The 11,178-nt window shown below is 42.8% G+C and overlaps 1 protein-coding gene across 1 annotated transcript in view; it reads right to left on the bottom strand.

The window, feature by feature from the left end:
• ARHGAP42 (Rho GTPase activating protein 42) overlaps positions 1 to 11,178 on the bottom strand; it is a 325,063-nt gene that overhangs the window by 182,948 nt on the left and 130,937 nt on the right. The gene's annotated exons all lie outside the window — the stretch shown is intronic.

Below are 11,178 nucleotides of genomic sequence, written 5' to 3'. Positions count from 1 at the left end.
CTCCAGCCACTTGACCCAGGGTCCGACCCCTGTCTTGTGGAAGGTGGACTCCAGCCACTCGACCCAGGGTCTGCCCCCCACCTGGTGGAGGGTGGACTCCAGCCACTCGACCCAGGGTCCGACCCCCATCTGGTGGAGGGTGGACTCCAGCCACTCAACCCAGGGTCCGACCCGCATCTGGTAGAGGGTGGACTCCAGCCACTCGACCCAGGGTCCACCCCGCATCTGGTGGAGGGTGGACTCCAGCCACTTGACCCAGGGTCCGACCCCCGTCTGGTGGAAGGTGGACTCTAGCCACTCGACCCAGGGTCCGACCCCCGTCTTGTGAAGGGTGGACTCCAGCTGCTTCTTTCTCTCTTCCACAAGCCTCTTTTTTCACTTTCTTCTGTCTGATGTCACTGTGGAGTTCTGTGCTTGTCCTTTTTGCTTGATACTTAAAGATTTTTGTTCTGCTCCCAAGGAGATGGCTAGAACCAATTCCATAACCAATTATTTTCAAGTGTTTTGAGAGACTCCCTTCTCTAAGGGGCCCCTCCTATGGCTAACTACTCTGGCCCCCAGGCTTCCCTACCAGTGATGCACCCACAGCCTCTAACAGGTGAGGTTCCCGACCCTCTTGACACCATCCTATTAGGAAACGCCCCCTGGGGAACACTTCCACGCATCAGGAGACTCACACCCTTTCCACGTACCATCAATTGGAATGCAGCCCCTCCCTAGAAGCTTTCCTGTGTGTCACAGTCTGGTCTATGACATCAGCTTGCTATGGATGCACTGGGCACTAGACCCCTAGACCCTCATAACAGAAAAGTCATATCCCCACTCTCTGCAAGTTGTTCCACTGAGGGCCCAACACTCCACAGAGAGATGACTCACAGCAAAGCTCAGCCACAGAATCATTCTCACAAATCCTCTCCCCATGCCCACCTTTTTAAAAATCTATATAAAATATAAGAATGTATAATTAGCCTTTAAAACTTCCTTTAAAAATCTATAGCTTGGGCTCGGCGCCTATAGCTCAACCGGCTAAGGCGCCAGCCACGTACACCTAAGGTGGCGGGTTCGAATCCCCAGCCCGGACCCGCCAAAACAACAATGACGGCTGCAACCAAAAAATAGCCGGGTGTTGTGGCAGGCGCCTGTGGTCCCAGCTACTTGGGAGGCGGAGGCAGGAGACTCGCTTGAGCCCAGGAGTTGGAGGTTGCTGTGAGCTGTAATGCCACAGCACTCTACCCAGGGGGACAGCTTGAGGCTCTGTCTCAACAACAACAAAATTCAATTTCCAGGCTTGGGCCAGTGGCTCACGCCTATAATTCTAGCACTCTGGGGGGCCAAGGCAAGTAGATTTCTTGAGCTCAGGAGTTCGAGATCAGCCTTAGCAAGAGTGAAAGCCTGTGTCTATGAAAAATAGAAAAACTAGCCAGACACATGGTGGGTGACTATAATCCCGGCTACTTGGGAGGCTGAGGTGAGCTGGAGTTTAGGAGTTTGAGGTTGCTGTGAGCTGTGAAAACACCACAGCACTCTACCCAGGATGACAGAGTGAGGCTCTATCTCAAAAAAAAAAAAAAAAAAATGTAGCTTGATCTTGATCTGGCAATACACTTCTGTATAGGACACCAATGGCAAATTATTTTTCCCAGCTGGGAAACAGAATTGCACAGTCTGGATACCAACAGGAAGAATTCCTGAGGAGTCTCCAAAATTACAAGATAAACCTTACGATCAAAAGATTGGCGCAGTAGGCCAATAAAACATGAGCTACTACTGTTAATTTCATTACTATTCAAAGGCTGGTAAGGTTTATCTAAAATGCAATGGTATTAAATTCTCAATCATATACACCAGTGAAGGACAGAAATTATCCAAAGTCTTATCTACTTGGTCTTGAAATACAGTAAGTGATTCAGTCACTATCAATTAATTTTCCAATAATATTGTCCTACAACAACATCAAGGTTAATTTAAATACCTAGAGTACACACCTCCGTAGTTGAGAGCTAGGTGAGTGGGACGGGAGAGCGCTCATTCGGAAGCATCCTGAGTCGCAGGGTAGTCAGGCTAGAATGTAAAAATCAAACTACAGAAAGGCCGCAAAATGAATAACATATGCGTCCAATAACCACCTGATTCATGTGTTTTCCCCAGCAGGAAATTATACGATGTATTCTACACCAAGCCACAAAAATATTTTCTTAAAATGCTTTGCCCAGAAATCATTAAAACCCTGGCATAAATGTTAGGTGGATTCCTTCAATGTCATGCTCTCAGAATGGGAAGGAAGAAGGAAAAAAAGAGCATTTCATCAGCTAAAATAAACAGTGCTTCATCCGCCGCCTGGTCTCGTGGACCCTGGACATGAGCTTCTAAGGGACAGATCAGAAACTCCAGCGAACGGGACACCTGACAGCCACCGCGAGGTTCTCCTCACGAGCAGAGCTCTCGAGCAATGATGAGCATTTCAAAGCAAATAAACAAACACAAAAGACCATGTTTTCAAACATAGCTGCCTAAATTGAACACATGCACACTGGCAGAGGCTGCAAGGGAAGAAGGCAAAACAGAAGGACCCTGGGCAGCGCTGCCAATGACCCACAGCGCCTCCTCTCGTCCATGCGGGGGGCTGCAGGCGCAGTCTCGGACTCAGAGGGGAGAGCTCCCCACTCCCGCTTCCTCTCCTGGGGAAAACACCAGCCAAGGATTCCTTACCTACAAATTAGGTACTAAAGCAATGTCACAGGCTATTTCCAGCGTAATGAAAATGCTGTTTTTCTTCAGATAGCTGATAAACAACACTTTAATGCCAAGGCTTCAGAGTTAACATTTTCCTAATACTAAATGGGAAATTTTCAGCTGTGCTATTAAATCAGTTATGTTAACTCTTTATATTATTAAATGGGTATGACCGCTTCTCATAAACAATGTATTTATATCAGAAATAACAGCCAGCTGAATGAGAAACAAGGCACAGTGTGAGAAGCAAAGAACATAATAGGACCACAACACGATCGTGCAACCTCAAAGAGTTTACGCTACGTAATTTTTTTTTATTTTGAGACAGAGTCTCACTATGTTGCCCTTGTAGAGTGCTGTGGCATCATGGCTCACAGCAACCTCAAACTCTCGGGCTTAAGAGATTCTCTTGCCTCAGCCTTCCAAGTAGCTGGGACTACAGGCATCCACTACAACGCCCAGCTATTTTGTTGTTGTTGTTGCAGTTGCCATTGTTGTTTAGCTGGCCCGGTCAGGTTCGAACCTGCCACCCTCGGTGTATGTGGTTGGCACCCTAACCACTATGCTATGGGCACTGAGCCTCCACTACTTAGTTATTAAATGTGAATGGGTAGTCTATGCCAGTTGATTAATTAAAGGTATTGCATTTTCTATGAACTATTCTTAATTTAACTCATAAAAACAATGCTCCAAAATTTTTCTAGCAAGAACTTCCTTTACTATTATTTTCACAGTTACAGTGGTATTTCTTGTGATTAATGTACAATACTCCCAATTCTATTAAGCATTTCCCTTTGTCTCTTAGTTTATTTATACAAACATTCACTCATAATAATTACTGAGTCCAGCTGTGCTATAGCCTAAGGATTCTGTGGGAAGTGATACAGCTTCAAGGAGCCTGGAGCCTAGAATGGAAAATGAACAAGTAAGCAATGACAACAAAACAAGGCAAAATGTGTAGTAGGGAAGATAAAAGTTATTCAAAACTTCTCACATGCTAACCATTCATAGACATAAGTTCATACATCACTTACGAAGGAGAGGTAAATTATTAAAGCATGGACCTTAAATTATCAGAGCATGGACCTTAAGATTAAATCTGTCATCTGTGGTAAATTTAATCATTTACTACTCCTGTAGTTGATTAGGGAAAGTCTCACAGCTAGAGTAAGGTAAGCCCTATATTCTTTTCACTACGCTAAGCTGAACTTCCCAGCTCATAAGGATCTTGTCAAAAAAGTCACCATCACACATGTAACTAGACATTGAAGTTGATGAATTCATGTGCACCTAGATCTGTATTCAGGACTCTGTGGCAGCAGCTGGTACCATGATCTTTGTGCACCAAACCTCTGAAATTTTAATGACTTTCTATCCTTTCTTATTCCTCAACTGTGTCTCTTGACCTTTCTTGTCATCCCCCTTCTAGTGGAAAGGACTGAATCATTAGTAATCTCCAAGTTAAAAACAGTGAAGGTAACCTTAGAGTAAGCATCATTAAACTTTAACTTGAAAAAAAAAAAAAAATCAAGGGCAGACCACACAATCTATGTAAGCATGTGCAGAAAAGGTGTGGCCACCTAGCTGCAGAATCCTAACTCTATCCTATCCTGGGAAATCTCTCACACACATTCCTATGGCTTCACTTCCAAAGGCTCTGAAGCTCCTCCATCTCCCCCGGCCCCACTGTGGGTGGGGTGTGCATTTGCCTTCAGACATGCTGAGTTTGCAAAAGCACAAATACTGTCTTAATAACACTCTACTAATTCTAATAAACTACTGGTTGAATTCATGGCCAAATTATGTCCTTTATTTTTTCAGTTGTTTTACTTGACTGAAAATCGTTGATTTAGAATTTTACTCATGAAACCTCTGTCAAAATAGCACGTTCTTCTCAAATGTCCTCAGTAATGATACAGCCGTTAAATATAGGTGTGGTTTTACAGGAAAACAATTGCTTAAGAGGCAACTTCTTGTTTGACTAATGATCTCATCATAATGCGAAATGAGCGCTTCTCTCCAAGAAGGACATTCATTATCAACACAAATAAAAAATAGTTTGTGTTTGATAACCTAATAATCTCGGTATTTTATATTAACAGTCTGTAAGACACATGAATTAAGGGTTAATAAAGTAGAAGCTTTTTCTAGTTAGAAAACTATCACAGACTTCACTGGTTGTAGCTTAGTTCAGAGCTTGCAGAGCTCTCCAAAGAAAATATTCCCTCTAGTAATACTTGGATTAAATTGGTGACTTGGATGTTTTGGCCAATTAAGACACTGGGGAACTACAGGCCTCAATCAGACACAGCCTCTGTAATATAAGCTGAACCACATGTGGTCTTAGTTTCTCACTCACATAAAATTGGTGGAGGGAAGCCAACTAAAGAAGAAAATCTATTGTCACACTGATTCCTATACTAGTTGGTAAGAGAGCTCTGAAATATCCCTACCCAGAGACCACTCTGGAGCCAAGAGCTGGTCTATCTTGGCTCAAGAGGCCTGAGCAAGAGAAGGCAGGCTGAATGCTGCCCTCAGGACAGGAGCTTAAGTAAGTTTTACAGCAAAACAAACCAAATTATCCCTGGCCTGGTAGCTCAGGCCTAGCACTTTAGGAGGCTGAAGCAGGAGATCACTTGAGGTCAGGACTCAAGACCAGCCTGAGTGAGATTCTATCTGTATCAAAATAGAAAAATTAGCAGGGTATGGTAGCATACACCTTTTGTCCCAGCTACTCAGGATGCTGAGACAGGAGAATTACTTGAGCCCAGAAGTTTGAGGTGGTTGTGAGCTATGACGACCCCACTGCACTCTTGCCCAGGAGACAGAGCAAGACCCTGATTAGGATAGGATAGGGTAAGATAGGTAGAATAGGATAGGATGGAATAGGTAGGATAGGATAGGGATAGGATAGGGATAGGATAGGATAGGGATAGGGATGGGATAGGGATGGGATAGAGATAGGGATGAGATAGGGATAGGATAGGGATGGGAATGGAATACGGATAGAGATAGGAATAGGGATAGGATAAGATAGGGATAGGAATAGGTATGGGATAGGAATAGGGATGGGATAGGGATGGGAATGGAATAGGGATAGGAATAGGAATGAGATGGGATAGGATAGGGATGAGGATGGGATAGGTATAGGATAGGATAGGATAGAAGATGGACTTGTTAAATGACACTGAAATAAATATTAATCCATTTTATTTATTACTATTATTAAAATAGGTCAAAACTTGACATTTCCACCCCTGTAATCCATCCTTAATGCAACAGAAATTCATGTGGGTACTGATGACATAACAATAAATTTTAAAAAATGTTGACAACTCTGAGAAATTAACTTATTCTAAAGATACACTTTAAAATTTGTATATGAATTCAGAATGAATTAAGGTTATGCTTTGAGGAAATTCCAAATTTTAATTCAGAGCTTAATTATTTAAAATATTTATACTCCAGACAAGTAGTGAAAAATCTAGCCTCAACTCAAAGAGTATCAGATGGCGTCCTACAGAGTTCTGGACCCTACCTCGGTCCCACAGGAGGATTCCCGTCCAGGCATATGATGCAACAATGCAGGTCCCTGCTTAGCCTCACTGTACCTGGACTGCAAGGACAGTCACCGGGTTCTCACTGTCCACAGCACTATTCTCAACAAATGAAGAAGGCAAATGAAAAGTATGATTCCTGCTCTGGAAATTATTTAAGTCTCATGTCATTAGGACCAAGCCCATCATTTACCACGAAAGAAATGTGGTTTGAAGTAAAATAAGAATGAATACACACACACATTGCTCGAGATGTTTCAGTTGTCATAATAAAGTATCGTTTCAAACCACGCTGGAAGGAAGGGAAATGTCAATGTGGTGCAAAGGAGAGTCTGAGGCAGAAAACAAGCCGTGCAAAGATAACGAAGCTCTGTACCTAACAAGCCAATCACCGTAACCTGCTCTTTGTACGAATCCCCAACAACAACAAGATACCTAAGCTGAGTTAAAAGAAGGTAAAAGGGAGATGCGTGGCCACTGATTTTTTGGTTTTCTTTTTCTTTTACTTTTTCCTTTTACGGTTTTTAGGGAGGCTGGGGGGTAGAGGAGAGGTGAGGAGGGAAGGAGGGAGGTGGCTTGCCCAGGCATTCAGGCACCATTTCACAGCCATGTTTCACTCCCACTGACAGAACAATAGGATGATTCTTTCCTTGTTTTGAATAGGCTGCCAAAATCAGGCTCCTCTGCCACACACACACACACACACACCCACACACCCACACACACACACACACACCGGCTTGGAAACTTGACAGTCTGAAGAGAACTCACTTCCTTGTACAGAAGGCAGAGGGCCTTTCCAAACTGTAACAAAGAAGCCTCGCTCTACCCACACTTTCCTATTGCTTCCCTTTGGCGACTTTCGGGAGGCAAATCTCTTCACTGCTTATCAATAAGCTCCCTGCTCACCTCAGGCCTTTGACTGATAACCTCCCCAATCTGCAAAGGCCTAGAATCTACATGCTTTCTTTTTTTTAAATCAAAATCCTATCTAGTCCTGGTCACCAGGAGGTCTGATTTCTCTAGTCCATACTCATCTCTCTCCAGCTCCTTTAAGGAGGTGTTCATCATCATTCAGTAAGTCAGTGTTTCCTAATCAGTATCTAACTAGATTGTTAAGCCTTACTCCAAGCGGTATCAGATCTTTTTCTCATGTCTCCCAAGACAGCTGGAAAAGGAAGAACTTAATTAAAAAGAAAAAATTCTGGGTGTGGTGGCTCACGCCTATAATCCCAGCACTTTGGGAGGACAAGGCAGGAGGATCCCTTGAGGCCAGGAGTTCAAAAACAGCATGAGCAATACAGTGAAACTTCTCTCTACAAAAAATAAGGGAAAATTAGCTGGGTGTCAGCAAGATGAGGAAGGAAGATCACTTGAGATCAGGAGTTTGAGGCTTCAATGAGCTATAATCACACTGGACTCCAGCCTGGGCAACAGAGTGAGACCTCGTCTATAAATACATGTGTGTGTATGAGAGAGAGAGAGATAAAGAAATATACACACACATACACACATGAACATCTGATAATTTCTTTAAAAACTGTTTTCTCCTTAAACATAGCTAGTCCTTGCATTTGTTGCAATATCTTCCTGGAAATCATAAAATCAACTTTATTTTTGCACTGGACCAATGTTGAAATTAATAGTTGCATTCATATTTAAAGACTAAAGATTGCCCTACTATGAAACCAACTATAACTCAAGAAGAGTTATATAACTCAAGAAGAAAGGGAAAGAGGAGAGGGAGGGGATGGAGGAGGATGGGTGGAGGGAGGGCAATTGGTGGGACCACACCTATGGTGCATCTTACATGTGAAATTTACTAAGTGTAGAATATAAATGTCTTAACACAATAACTAAGAAAATATGGTGAAGTCTATGTTAATCAGTTTGATGAAAATATTTCAAATAGTGTATAAAACCAGCACATTGTACCCCATGATTGCATTAATGTACACAGCAATGATTTAACAAAAAAAATAAAGGTCATGAAGATAATTACGAAAACATAACCAAAAATACATGACAAAGTTAAAAAGTAACCATGTTAAGCCTTTATAATTACTGGAAAAAGTCAAATGTGCTGTAAATCCCAAGTATTTGTCTATATAGAGCTATAAATACGCACACACAATGCTGATGTGCCATTACAGGGCAGAGATGGATTAAAATAATACCAAAACACGACTCTGCAATATCACAGACTTGACTTAGCACAGACTGATCCACTCACTATAATAAACATCACTTAACAAAGTTCTCCATCTTTTCAAAGAATGACTTGAGTTAAAGTTCCTTTAATCTTCTTAAAGCCTCTTTAAAACTTTCCAGAGACATCCAAAGATGCCTTCTTTTCTCTCAGTAACTCTCCAAATGGCAGAAAAGAGCATTCGAGAGTTCTGATGAGGATAATGCTCTCCAACTGACCTCATCTAGCAAGGAGGCAAACATGGTCACAGCAGCCTCCAAACCCCTTAGAAATCATACGGGGAGGCCAGGCGCAGTGGCTCACGCCTGTAAGCCTAGCACTTTGGGAGGCTGAGGCAGGTGGATTGCCTGAGACCAGGAGTTTGAGACCAGCCTGAGCGAGACTGAGACCCTACCTCTAAAAATAGCCACAGGCTTTGTGGCGGTGCCTGTAGTCCCAGCTACTTGGGAGGCTGCGACAAGAAGATCACTTGAGTCCAAGAGTTTGAGGTTACTGTGAGCTGTAATGCCACAGCACTCTACCGTGGCTGACAAAGTGAAACTCTGTCTCAAAAAAAAAAGAAATCTGGCGGCACCTATGGCTCAGGGGGTAGGGCGTTGGCCCCATATGCTGAGGGTGGGTTTGAGCCTGGCCCCGGCCAAACTTCAACAACAACAAAAAATAATAAATAAATAAATAAATGTTAAAAATAATAATAATTTAAAAAAAAGAAATCATATGGTGACTTTGGTCCTCAATTGTTTGAGCCTTACCCTACCACAACTCTCCCCACTTCAGAACTCCCTGATAACCTCAGTGATTGTCCTAAAGTGTGAGTAAAAGTTATGTTGTTTAAAAAGTAAAAAATTAAGGGTCAGGCCTATAATCTTATCACTTTGGCAGGCCAAGGCAGGAGGACTGTGTTCGCCCAGGAATTTGAGACCAGCCTGGGAAATACAGTGAGACCCAGTCTCTACAAAAAAATCAAAAACTGAGCTGGGCTTGGTGGCCCGTGTGTATGGTTTAGGGGCTCTGGAGGCTGAGGCAGGAGGATCACTGAGCCCAGGATTTCGAGGCTGCAGTGAGCCATGATGATGCCACTGCACCTCCAGCCCAGAAATGGGTTCAAGCTGTCTCAAAATAAATAACATTTTTAAAATTCAGTGCTATTTATAAATTCATGACAAGGAAGACATAATCACACTCCTGGTGTTGTCTAGGGACCACCACTGTGACTGTGAAACTCAAGACTTTTTTGTGGCTTTTAGTGCCATTTCACATTTACTCTTACCAAAAATATTATGGCAGTACTAGAAAGTTGGGATTATGGACCAAAAATTATCAAAGGAAAATCTGAGAAATCATATAGGAACTTCTAACACAATCTCCAAAATGAAATGGGAAACGCCACAGATAGAAAACCAATAATGCACCACTAAACTCAGAGGGAATATTCTTAAACCAAGAATTCCTCAATAGCTGGGAAGAAAGCACCTCGCTGGCTTAAAAACCAAACCTCTCGGGTTCTCACCTTGATCCCCTTCATCATTTGGTATTTGGATAGATTTTAAAAGCTCCCTAGTAACTTCATTTTATTTAACAAATAATTACATACCCTTTACGTGGCAGGCACTGGGTTTAAGAGTGTTATAAATATTAGTTCATTAAGCCCCATAATAATCACATGTTATTACTGTTATTATCCTCACGTTACTAATGGGGATGGCGACACACAGAAGTGTTAAGTGTTAAGCTCAAGGTCGCACAACTAATGAGAGGCCAATCCAGGATCCACTAGTTTCATGTTCTGCACTGTTAATTACTACACTTGGTGAGCTCTCCTAAAGCAGGCCAACCTAAGCGGGACACATCCCCCTTCCCCGGGTTCATCCCACCCACATCCCCTTCCTCCATTCCCCCTCCATGTCCATACAATCAGTTGGTCCATCAAATCTACTTCTAACTCCCCACTTGTTCAAACCCCTTTCTCTCCACTTCCACCAGCACAGTGAATCACTGAGGACCATTACTTCTTCTCAGCATTGTAACTAACCTGAACTGCCTCTAGTCTTCTCTGAGCTGTTCTAAACACTGTCAGTAAAGTCCATTCATTTGGTATGCATTTAACCATCCAGTGTCTTGCTAAGTTCTGTGAATGCTAAAACAAACCAAAGCCCTGCTGTTGAGGAAATGATAATCCCGCTTCCCTACCTCTGATCAGGTAACCCAAAAATATTCCTTAAAGCCCCACTGCTTGCTAGACTATGTCCAAACTCCTTACTCTAGCTTCTAAGTTTTCTGTTCTGTGGACTTTTTTCCTGCACTCCTCTATACGAATTAATTTTTTCCAACTAAAATCACCCATATTTTCATATCTCCCTGAGTTTACTAGCGTCTTTTTTTTTTTTTTTTTTTTTTTGAGATAGAGTCTCACTCTGTATCCTTGGAAGAGTGCCGTGGCATCACAGCTCACAGTAACCATAAACTCCCGGGCCCAACTGATCCTCTTGCCTCAGCCTCCAGAGTAGCTGGGACTACAAGCTCCTGTCATGACACCAAGCTAAAAGGTTTTGCTCTTGCTCAGACTGGTCTTAAAGTGGCTAAGGCGCCAGCCACATACACCTAAGGTGGCGGGTTCAAATCCAGCCCGGGCCCACCAAACAACAATGATGGCTGCAACCAAAAAATAGCCAGGCATTG

Source organism: Otolemur garnettii, unplaced genomic scaffold (assembly GCF_000181295.1).
Source record: "Otolemur garnettii isolate 467f Iridium unplaced genomic scaffold, OtoGar3 scaffold00001, whole genome shotgun sequence".
Lineage (NCBI taxonomy): Eukaryota > Metazoa > Chordata > Mammalia > Primates > Galagidae > Otolemur > Otolemur garnettii.
This window is presented reverse-complemented; position numbering and strand designations above follow the sequence as displayed.